Source organism: Staurois parvus, unplaced genomic scaffold (assembly GCF_062004578.1).
Source record: "Staurois parvus isolate SC_StPar_1 unplaced genomic scaffold, SC_StPar_1.0 ptg000007l, whole genome shotgun sequence".
Classification (NCBI taxonomy): Eukaryota; Metazoa; Chordata; class Amphibia; order Anura; family Ranidae; genus Staurois; species Staurois parvus.
Window position 1 is genome coordinate 1,540,483 of NW_028317803.1, and position 12,363 is coordinate 1,552,845.

Here is a 12,363-nt window from a genome sequence, read left to right on the forward strand (position 1 = left end):
CTGAGTAACAATTCTCTGGCACTCAGTAACAATTCTGTCTGTCCCTGAGTAAAAATTCTGTGGCCCTAAGTAAAGTTTCTGTGGCCCTGAGTAACAATTCTCTGGCACTCCGTAACAATTCTGTCTGTCCCTGAGTATGAATTCCGTGGCCCTAACTAGCGTTTCTTTGTCCCTAAGTAAAGTTTCTGTGGCCCTCAGTAACAGTTCTGTGTCTGTGCGAGTAACAATTCTGTGTCTGTGCGAGTAACAATTCTGTGGCCCTAAGTAAAGTTTCTGTGGCCCTAAGTAACAATTCTCTGGCACTCAGTAACAATTCTGTCTGTCCCTGAGTAACAATTCTCTGGCACTCAGTAACAATTCTGTCTGTCCCTGAGTAAAAATTCTGTGGCCCTAAGTAAAGTTTCTGGGGCCCTGAGTAACAATTCTCTGGCACTCCGTAACAATTCTGTCTGTCCCTGAGTAACAATTCTCTGGCACTCAGTAACAATTCTGTCTGTCCCTGAGTAAAAATTCTGTGGCCCTAAGTAAAGTTTCTGTGGCCCTGAGTAACAATTCTCTGGCACTCCGTAACAATTCTGTCTGTCCCTGAGTAACAATTCTCTGGCACTCAGTAACAATTCTGTCTGTCCCTGAGTATGAATTCTCTGGCACTCGGTAACAATTCTGTCTGTCCCTGAGTAACAATTCTCTGGCACTCAGTAACAATTCTGTCTGTCCCTGAGTAACAATTCTCTGGCACTCCGTAACAATTCTGTCTGTCCCTGAGTATGAATTCCGTGGCCCTAACTAGCGTTTCTTTGTCCCTAAGTAAAGTTTCTGTGGCCCTCAGTAACAGTTCTGTGTCTGTGCGAGTAACAATTCTGTGTCTGTGCGAGTAACAATTCTGTGGCCCTAAGTAAAGTTTCTGTGGCCCTAAGTAACAATTCTCTGGCACTCAGTAACAATTCTGTCTGTCCCTGAGTAAAAATTCTGTGGCCCTAAGTAAAGTTTCTGTGGCCCTGAGTAACAATTCTCTGGCACTCCGTAACAATTCTGTCTGTCCCTGAGTAACAATTCTCTGGCACTCAGTAACAATTCTGTCTGTCCCTGAGTATGAATTCTCTGGCACTCGGTAACAATTCTGTCTGTCCCTGAGTAACAATTCTCTGGCACTCAGTAACAATTCTGTCTGTCCCTGAGTAAAAATTCTGTGGCCCTAATTAAAGTTTCTGTGGCCCTAAGTAACAATTCTCTGGCACTCAGTAACAATTCTGTCTGTCCCTGAGTAACAATTCTCTGGCACTCCGTAACAATTCTGTCTGTCCCTGAGTAAAAATTCTGTGGCCCTAAGTAAAGTTTCTGTGGCCCTGAGTAACAATTCTCTGGCACTCCGTAACAATTCTGTCTGTCCCTGAGTATGAATTCCGTGGCCCTAACTAGCGTTTCTTTGTCCCTAAGTAAAGTTTCTGTGGCCCTCAGTAACAGTTCTGTGTCTGTGCGAGTAACAATTCTGTGTCTGTGCGAGTAACAATTCTGTGGCCCTAAGTAAAGTTTCTGTGGCCCTAAGTAACAATTCTCTGGCACTCAGTAACAATTCTGTCTGTCCCTGAGTAACAATTCTCTGGCACTCAGTAACAATTCTGTCTGTCCCTGAGTAAAAATTCTGGGGCCCTAAGTAAAGTTTCTGGGGCCCTGAGTAACAATTCTCTGGCACTCAGTAACAATTCTGTCTGTCCCTGAGTAACAATTCTCTGGCACTGAGTAACAATTCTGTCTGTCCCTGAGTAAAAATTCTGTGGCCCTAAGTAAAGTTTCTGTGGCCCTAAGTAACAATTCTCTGGCACTCAGTAACAATTCTGTCTGTCCCTGAGTAACAATTCTCTGGCACTCAGTAACAATTCTGTCTGTCCCTGAGTAAAAATTCTGTGGCCCTAATTAAAGTTTCTGTGGCCCTAAGTAACAATTCTCTGGCACTCAGTAACAATTCTGTCTGTCCCTGAGTAACAATTCTCTGGCACTCAGTAACAATTCTGTCTGTCCCTGAGTAACAATTCTGTGGCCCTAATAACGTTTCTGTGGCCCTAAGTAACAATTCTCTGGCACTGAGTAACAATTCTGTCTGTCCCTGATTATGAATTCTGTGGCCCTAACTAGCGTTTCTTTGTCCCTAAATAACGATTCTGTGGCCCTCATTAACAAGTCTGTGTCCCTGAGTAATGGTTCTCTGTCCCTAAGTAACTTTTCTCTGTCCCCAATTATCGTTTCTGTGGCCCTAACTCTGTCCCTGTCCCTAGTACAGAGCGGTCTGCCTCTGTTCAATAACTGCAGGCAAATGAAGAATTCCAAAATGGCCGCTATTTATAGCTCGACCATTACACAGTGCTGGCTGGCTGGCTGCTGATAGGCTGATGCGATCACATGTAGTTGAGGAATGCATTATGGGTCAGCGCGCCTTGTCTGCGCGCCTTCCCAGACATCCCCGCTCCGTCGCCGCACATGTCAGCCGCCATTTTCTGAAAAATTTCGATTCGCGCGTCCGAATTAGGCTATTTTTCGGATTCGGCACGAATCGAAATTTTTCCGATATTCGACTCGAATTCCACTTCGGATACTTCGATTCGCTCATCTCTAGTGACAGTCCTTCAAAGGATTTATACAAGAACAAGAAGAAGGAAGGATATGTACTATCCTTTTAAGTGGAATTGGACTTGGGTGGTTTCCTTTTAATGTACTAAGCAGGATTCAAATTCTAGGCAAAAAAGTCAGAAGTTAGCAGAAGCACTTGGCAAAGGGCAACTCTTCTCTGGACTGCAGTAACTAATAGCAATGGTGGTAGATGTTTCTTTAAGAGGGTAGGCTGATGGTTAAGGGAAAACAATGTGATCTGGCCTGCTGGAGGCATGCACTGCGGCCAGCTCTGATGATTTAACTATGCTGTAATGTGTTCAACAGTAGTGGTCGGGGGAACTAGGTTGCAACATGTGTTAACTATATACAATGTCCGTGACTGTGTGCAGGAAAACATCAGATTTGACAAGAATGTCAGTGTTCACTTGTTTGGCTGGTGTATAGGACTCTCACCTGATCTGTGGCATCACTCAGATCCTGGTAGTCTCTCACTATCTGTAGATGGGGGCCCCCACATGTTCTCCAGTCCCATTTGCAGCATTCCGTTTGGGCACCTGTTGGCACAATGTCTCGCCGAACAGGGTGGCAAGGCTGGTGATCAATGACTCCTCCTTGCCTCTCTCCTCTCTAGCCCTGCGGCCTGGTCCTGTATTCCAGCAGTCAGCACAATTCTCTCTCTCCACTTCTGCTCTCTAGCTAGTCTAACTACCATCAATAAATACTTCTTAGGTCAAATCACATTTTTTATCATCCTTAAAAATGTAAACAATTTACCCTTTAGAATGTCTAATTAGATAAACAGGCTATTCCCCAAATACCAAGGTGACCTGCATAAAATTAGAATAGCAAAGAGTTCTCTTGATGTGTAAAGTGGTCTTGTCACTGGCCTGTCCAATGAACAGTATGTGTTTCAATATCTTCAAAAAAAAAAAAAAATATATATATACATTACACAATTACACACAATATACTACATTCCTGTCCAGTCTCCTGGACTTCTGTAAATAAATAGCCCCGCCCACACGCTAACTCCTATGCGGAATGTAGTCCTCTGATATACTGCTCCAGCAAAGTCCTGCGGTTCAGCATACAAGGCCCATGGGGCTGTTCTACAGAGTGTGAGTGCTGCTGAGTTGCAGGACACTGCCATCTTGTGTTTCTCTTAACATCCTTTAACTTGCATTATAGCAAGGTGTTACATATACACAAGTCTTTTAATTAATATGCTTGGGGGATACCTTAAACTCACACATGAAATGGTGCATCTACATGATGTATTAAAGCAAAAAAGGGACATTTACAAAGAAAAAATACCAGCTAAATTACATTTCTTCTGTGGTTATGTTCCTCTTAGTATGCATACCAGACCCTTGAGGGTCTGCTTGTCTGGAGCATCTAGTGCTTCTGCTCCATCATAACTGCTGGTTCGAGCATCCTGGTTTTGACTATGATGCTTTCTTGCTGTCTGTCTGTCCACCTGCAAGATGATTGATGTAGCCAGACTCTGGGTGGAGACCAAACCTGATTTAAGCCAGCCAAGCCTGCAGTCTCAGGGCTGAGATAGCGCTAGTCAGGGGCGGACTGACAACTCATGGGGCTCCCGGTCAATAGGGGATCATGGGGCCCCTGTGTCCTTGCCCAAACTCAAAAAAGTCTATGAAAAAGGTACCAGGGGCATCTTATGGGGCCCCCTATTGACCCCGGGCCCTCGGGCAGTGCCCGAGTTTCCAAATGGTCAGTCCGCCCCTGGCGCTGGTTACATGTGCTCAAGCTCCCTGTTTATCTGTCCTGCTCTGTTGTCTAGGTTCCCTCGTTGATGACTTTGGATTGGATGTCGAATATTCTTTGAACTCTGCCTGCCTCTAAGGAATAATTGTGTGAGGCATTCTTAAAAATGCATACCAGATAATTTGTTCGGTATTGGTTTTATGGGGGAACACCACACACAAAAAAATTCTTACCAGATACTATTTGAGCATGCAGACTGGCTGGCCAGTAAAGGGGAGGCATGTACCCCTTCAACCATACCAAACCACATGCCTTTAACATGGTGAGGGTACTTTGCCAGGAGTTCCCTGCCAGCAGAGCACCTTGCTCACATGTTAGGGACACAAGGACCTTTTCCCCACATTTCTGGCCTGGTGGATGTGGGAGTCTGCAGGGGGGATATATAACGGGGACCCCTTACTCATTTGATGAGGATAGATATCTGGGGACCCCTTATTTTAAAGGGGGCTTCCAGATTCTTATAAGCCTCCCTGGACCAGGAATGTGGAGATGAGGCCCTTGTTATTATAGTGTTTAATGATTTTGTTGTGCAATTTATCTATATAATTAGCTGAATCAGAGTGCTGGGCAAACTAATAACTCATTCACCAGTAGGCACAAAACTATATAAAGTAGCCTTAATCTTAAGGTTTAGCTACCAAACAAGTCAAATCTAATGAACCAGATAAGTACATAAACCTATAAGTACGTAAACCTATAAGCAGCCTTCACAAAAATATCCACAAGGCAAGTAACCTTTTGTACAATAAATGAGTGAGGAGTAAGTTAAATATATGTGCATTCAAGCTATATCTTTAATTGCACAATGGTAATGTATGAATTCAGAAAAGAAAGTATTCAAGTGTATGTTCCATCAATATCCTAAAAAATAGGAGGATTATTTCTCATTTTAGTGGGCAGACTTATACAAATTATTGCTTTACATTTCATCAACAAAATGCTCATTCAGAACTGCTGGTGTATACTGGATATAGCCTTATATTGGAGAACCATTCATTTCAAACTGCATATAGCTGTTTTAGGCTTTTTGTTTTACTATCAGTTAACATTTCCAAAGTGATGCATCAGGCATTCCTAAACGTACATAAAAAACAGCAGCGCTCTAATCTTCATGCTCCTCAGTAGCACACGGTGTCTGTCACTTGATAAGGTGCAGCCCTCTACAGATCAGGGAATCTATGAACTATTAAGAGAAAACACAAGAGGGCGCAGTCTCCTAGTGCATTACCATGATATTAGGTTTATTAAAGGATAGGTCACAAATGAATACTCACAAGCAGACCATAAACACAGACATAGAGCCAAATCTTTCAGTCCCAGGCAATGGGGTCCTGTCCCAACAACTGCCCAGTTGGAATAGCTGACACGCTTCGAGAGAAGCACTCCCTTCCTCAGGCATTCCTAACCTATTGGCAACAGAATAATGTTAGCACATCATTTGGCATCAATTATTTTAATAACACAATTATATTTTATTTCTGAAAAAACTCCCTGTATTTTGATACCAAAATGTCAAAGAAAACATAAAAATGTTCCTCTCTGCAGCTAAGGCCATCTTTTCATTTACTATTTCATCAATCATTTTTACCATCCATGCTGGTACCTTAAAAGTCTGAATACTTTCTTGTTTAAATTTATCAAATAATTTAATAATATGCTTTACCACCATTTACATGTAAAAATGATGTAGCGCTAGAACATATATACAATATATTCACACGGTCACCCGGTGGGATAACTTATGTCTCGATATTATCAACGTCCTACAATAGTGAGGAAATCAGCATGTGCACAGCCAAAATATGTGAAGTCCTTAGTGCACACAATAGAACACTGCAAACTAATACCACCATTGCAACTGTTCCAGCCTATGTTGAAAGTCAACCTTTGTTTAGCAATTGCTTTGTTTCCAGCCATGTAGGAATCCATGCTGTTTCACCCCTGTCATCTTCAGTAATGTCATATTGCCAGAGCTAGTGCTAACACTTAGTAAAATCAGCAATAGAGCTTTATGATATCTAGAGCTCTACACAGATCCCCAGTACATAAATTTGGTTACTACTGCATAGACTGTGCGTGTCCTCTGGCTCCAGCTACTGTAAATCATCATATGAAATAGTGTTCACTTTTTCCGAATGCTTACCCTCAGAAATTCTATTAGCCATGGAAAGCAAGTGTGAAAAAAAATTCCCTCCAACAAGAAACATAATTTCAAAGACCTTACACCTCTGGCAGTCAAGTGAAGTCAAAACATCTTTGTTCTGGATCCCTAAAACACTTTGCAGAATTTCTCTCGTAAGGACTGCAAAATCTTTTTGATTTCCATAATCTTTGGTTGAATTGCACCACATTCTTGACATGTGCATACTCTACACTCAGTCACTACTTGGGAAGGGGTGTCAATCAGCATGCACTCCAATAGCAACATACAAGATTACTGCACTTTAAAATCTAACTCAGACACTTGATATAAATCATAAGCCAAAAACCAACCTATTCAACCCTGCCTGCAGCTGTTTCACACTTCTTGGCCATCATCGGCCCAGTACATGAAACCATGACTTCTATTGAGTAGGATTTTGGACCCAATGAGACAATATAACCATACCAAATGTGGTGAGAAGGGACAAAAGTAATTAAAAAGACCTTCAACTGAATCAATGCTTAGCACAATAAAGCCTTTCTTGAACGGAAGATATTCCCATGACTAAGTCCCTCACATATCCCAAAAATAGGATGATTATTCCTTTTTATTCTTGGGATATGTGATTTATTGAGGCACATGGATACTTTCTGTTTTAAGGAGGTTTTAGTGTGCTAAGCACTGATTCAGTTTGGTGACATTTTGAGTGCTTTAGTTCTTTTTCAGCAAAATCTGTAATATAATACAATGAGTTCCATGCAATGGAACAATGAAGGTCAAAAAGCCTGAAACAGCTGCATGCAGTTTGGAATAAATGATTCTATAATATAACACTAAATTTGTATTATACACCTGTGGTTCTGGATGTGTACCTTGCTGGTACAGCATAAAACAAAGATTTGCATGACTTAACCCACTGCCTGATGAGACGTAATCCTCTTATTTTGGGATAAGTGATGGAATGAGACATGTGAATACCTTCTGTTCTAAGAATGCTTTCCTGTGCCACTATACTGTCATGAGTAAATAGGGAGAGTATGGGCGTCATTATATTAATTTTATACAGTTTTTTTTTATACAACATTATCTTAAAGATTTCCAAATTAATTGAAAGAGTTAATCTGATTCAACAGAATTTTATTTCCATGCTCTGTGTAACCCCCTTATTCTATATACTGCATGCCCCTCTTTAATGTCCCCTTCTATCCTCCAATGTGTATAATGACAAAGGCTAACAATTGTGAATCCAGTAAGCAACAGATTTAAACCTTTGTAAACAATTATATATTTGAGACTAGGGCAATGAAAAATGCCTCTTTGATTATAAAATTAAGCCTGAGTAATCTTCACATTTTATCTATGTATTTCATTTTAACATGAAAACATTTTAAAAAAATTGTACCCCATCTTTATTCACATTGTTTAACTACAATAAAAAGAAACAGCAGTCATAGATATTTAGAGATATCCATAAGTTTCAATACATATTTTTAAACATCAACCTTAACCTAATCACTCATTTTTGTTACCTGTTGGTGCAATATGGTTTGATTACAGAATACCTGAAATGTGTTATTGCCATATCACATGTCCTTGAGACAGTGCTACAGAAATTCAATTGACCTATCCTTAACCTTTACCATGACTGCTGATTTAAGTTATTGTGTAGTTCAGGTTTTTGAAATAGCTGTGTTCCCATAGGAAGGATGATGTTAGAAATTAAATAGAAGGACTAGAATGCACTTACAGATTCAATGTCACCAACAAAAGTCAGTAAGTAATTTCAAACTTGTCAGCTGTCACAAATCTGTGGAGATTTTCATCTTTGTTCTCAGAACTAGTTCTTTTTGTCTAATGTTTTTTAATTTTTTTTTACATTCAGTAAGTTTTATTATTTTGACAGGGTTACATTTAAACCAGTAAAGGCACAACAATATAGTATAAAATATAACAGGTAGGATATGCAGCATGTCCCCAGAACTGAGACAAGATATTTCCTAACTGAAAGTCCGTTATAATTTGTATAAACATTAAAATTGATTTAGAATTTTAAGTAATGTAAAATAGAGGATATTTTGAGATGTAGACAGGCCTAGAGCTAGATATAGAAGAAGTGGTTGTTACATATACTAAACTTATAAGCAGTGTACATTTCTTGGTAAAATATTTCTGGTGTCTTCTAAATATTCTTAATCCTGGTTGTTTTTAATTTGTTATATCTATGCACTAGATAATTGCTAACAGTCAATCCGAGCACTGGCTTATAAAATTGTTAATTAATAATGACAAGAACTGATAGAGACTTAATAGAAATATGGTTATTTCCTGACTTCTCCATCAAGACCAACAACACCACCATCAGTCCCACCCCTCAAGCCAGAGTACTAGGTGTCATTCTAGACTCCTATCTGTCCTTCCAGCCCCAGGTCCAATCACTGACAAACTCATGTAGACTTCACCTCTGCAACATCTCCAAAATATCTCTGTTCCAAACCCCAGAATCCACTAAACAACTCATTCACTCCCTTATTATTTCACGACTTGACTACTGTAACTCCCTCCTCATCGGCTTACCTCACCGCAGACTATCCCCGCTTCAGTCTATCCTGAATGCTGCGGCCAGACTCATCCACCTTACTAACCGCTCCGTATCCGCCACCCCCCTCTGCCAATCCCTCCACTGGCTTCCGATTGCCCAACGGATAAAATTCAAAATGCTAACATTGATGTATAAAGCTGTTCATAATACAGCCCCCAATTACATCACCGATCTGGTATCCAAATACCACCCAAAACTTACTCTCCGCTCCTCACAAGACCTCCTACTCTCTAGTTCCCTGGTCTCCTCCTCCCATGCCCATCTCCAGGACTTCTCCAGGGCTTCCCCCATCCTCTGGAAATCCCTACCCCAATCCATCAAACTGTCACCTACTCTCCTCACCTTTAGGCGCACCCTGAAAACCTATCTCTTCAGGGAAGCCTACCTCGCCGTCAGCTAATTACTGAACTCCTCCACTCTTCCTACCACTCCATCCCCCACAGCTATTTCCTCCTGTACCACTATCCCCTCCCTCCTAGATTGTAAGCTCCAAGTAGCAGGGCCCTCGAACCCCTCATGTATTGAATCATATTGTTACTGTATTGTCTTGTGTACTGTCTCCCATTATAATGTACAGCGCTGAGCAAACTAGTGGTGCTATATAAATCCTGTATAATAATAATAATAATAATAATAAATATGTGCTACGGTATGATGACAAATGTCAAATCCATTTCCTCTTCTGAAAATGTCTGATTTAGTCTCTGTGCTGGCCATGGCCCACCACTACTCTCTTAAGCTTTCTACAGAACCTTTTAGGCATCTTGTGGGATGGAGCATAGAGGAATATTCCAGAGCATCATTTGAGTGACAGCTCTGGGTCTGCTAACATCCCTTCCAAGATGGTGGTGTGCAACAGCAGTTGCAGGGTTTTTGAACAGGGCTTTTACAGGTAAATAACATACGTAGGTAGATTTCTCCTGAAACAATTGTTCTGGAAACAGGAGTGCATTGGTCGATTGCAAATATAGATCCAGCAAAGCACATTTTAAAGCCTGCGCAGCCAACTTTGAGCAAATATTTGCACATTATTTGTGATGATATCTATCCCTACACCTTTATGCTCTTTTCCAAAGCCAGTCTATAGGGATTTTTTCACCAGATATAAGCCATAAATAAAATAATTGAACACTGCTATCCCCATATTTTGTAGCCTTAGAGCTTCAAGAGTTTCACATTTTCTTTCATTTCTGCTTAGAATCATCATCAGTTAATGTATTTTACAGTATTTATTGATCCTTCACTCACTCATAATCATCCTAATTTCATAATCACAGTGTATTGGTAAATTACAACATCTTTCCAATAATTCCTCCCTCTAAGTTACATTATTTATCATTTATTCCCAGGCACTTAGTAGAAAAGTAGCACTCCAAATAAATTACAAAAGTATAGTGTGTACATAGAAGAAAAAACATTAAGTTGATAAACAAAGATATAATCAATATCTTTGCAAATAAACAAAACAATCCAAATGAAAAAGCAACAATAAATACAATGAGAAGTGATTTAGGCATTTATATGACTCGGCTCAAATGTAGGACTGTAAGACTATGATTTATCACAACAAAGCTTGAGCCAGAAAACAAACAAACCACAAAAAAATATTTATGGTACTTGAATGTATTAAACAGGTGTATTACCCAGTTATGGACACTGCACATATAAAAAAAAAAAAACTTGATCAAACTACATTATATCTTTCTGCCCCTTTGCTGCTCAACCTTCAGGCTTGCCAGCAACTCTCAACTATGAAAATGACAGTCAGAAGTTGCTGTATGAATACAGCAGCTCTAATAGCTGTCAAAAAACAACTGTCTGACACAATGGGGTTGATTTACTAAAGGCAAATAGACTGTGTACTTCTCAAGTACAATTTCATTCTGCAAGTGCAGCTGCTTCTGAGCTTAGTAAATGAGGTAAAGCTTCACTTTGAAAAGAATACATGTATTATTTGAATTTATTCAGCATTTGCACACAAGCTGTGGACTTCATGCTGTTAGTACCTGGAGCATTGTGAATGTGATATAAAGCTTTGACTACTGCTGGACATCAGTAAAAGTGCACAATCCAACATGAGTGAATGTTATCTGTGTTTTTACATTACTAACTATTATGAAAAACTATATGATATTTTAATTATATTCTGGGTATTGATGGGAATATGAAGTGACATTCACTCTACAACTCAAGTGGATTATCTATTTCCCTTAAAGGTACAGTTACCGAATATTGAGTAGGTAAAATATATAAGGTAAGCGGTTGATGTGGTGGAGTAAGAGTCATAAGCAGTGGTATGGTCACATAGAAAGTGATTAAAGGATTCAATCATTTGTTTTGTCACCCTCTATATTCTGGTGTAGAATTACGTTCACTAAGAACTATTGTTTTTGGGCATCCATATAAATCATTTTTATGATTTAGAAAAACATTTTTTTTTGGTACAGCACTGGATTCACTTGTTTTCATTTATTTATAGTGTGTGACATGGACGTGTGTTATTTTGTCCTGATTGGGCAGATGTATTATTATTTAACAGATAAGATTATTTACCACTAAATAGGTGTGTATCCATTTACTTGTAGTAACTCAAAGCCAGATAAGGGTATTTTACGCTTTTTATTATTTCAATATTTTTTACATTTGGTCACCAGTACACTTGGTTCATCACTGGCACTGTATATACACTGTGTGTTTTTGTGTATATGGATTGAATAATTTTTGCACTTTTTTTTTTTTTGCTCACGCTTTTATATAAATTTCTTGTCAGTATTTTTTTAATTCTACACTTGGGTGTGGTGTACATTTTTTTATTTATTCATCTATTTGTTTATTGAGTAGCGCAGCATCAGTCAGTTACATACATTTTTTATCACTATTGGGAATATAGGTAGGTGCCTGCGGCCACTCGGTGGTTACCCTAGGTGTCTGGCAGCGCCAGGATTTTTTCTATATTTTACACTTATATCTTTACTTGAGTTTACAGTAATTTTTACTGAACCAGGTGTGTCAGAGGGGCTGCGGTTGTTTTTGGAATCAAGGTGCAGAACAGGGAACCCAAAGTTACCAAGTGGCTCCTTCAGGGCTGGGTCTACACATGAGGGCTTGTTCCAGGGTACCCTGTTCTACCAGAAAACCACCAAGACAACACTCCAAAGACCACTTAGATTCACCCACTTGCTGCAACCCAATAGTGTGATGAGCAAAATGTCAGCCCAGAGTCAAG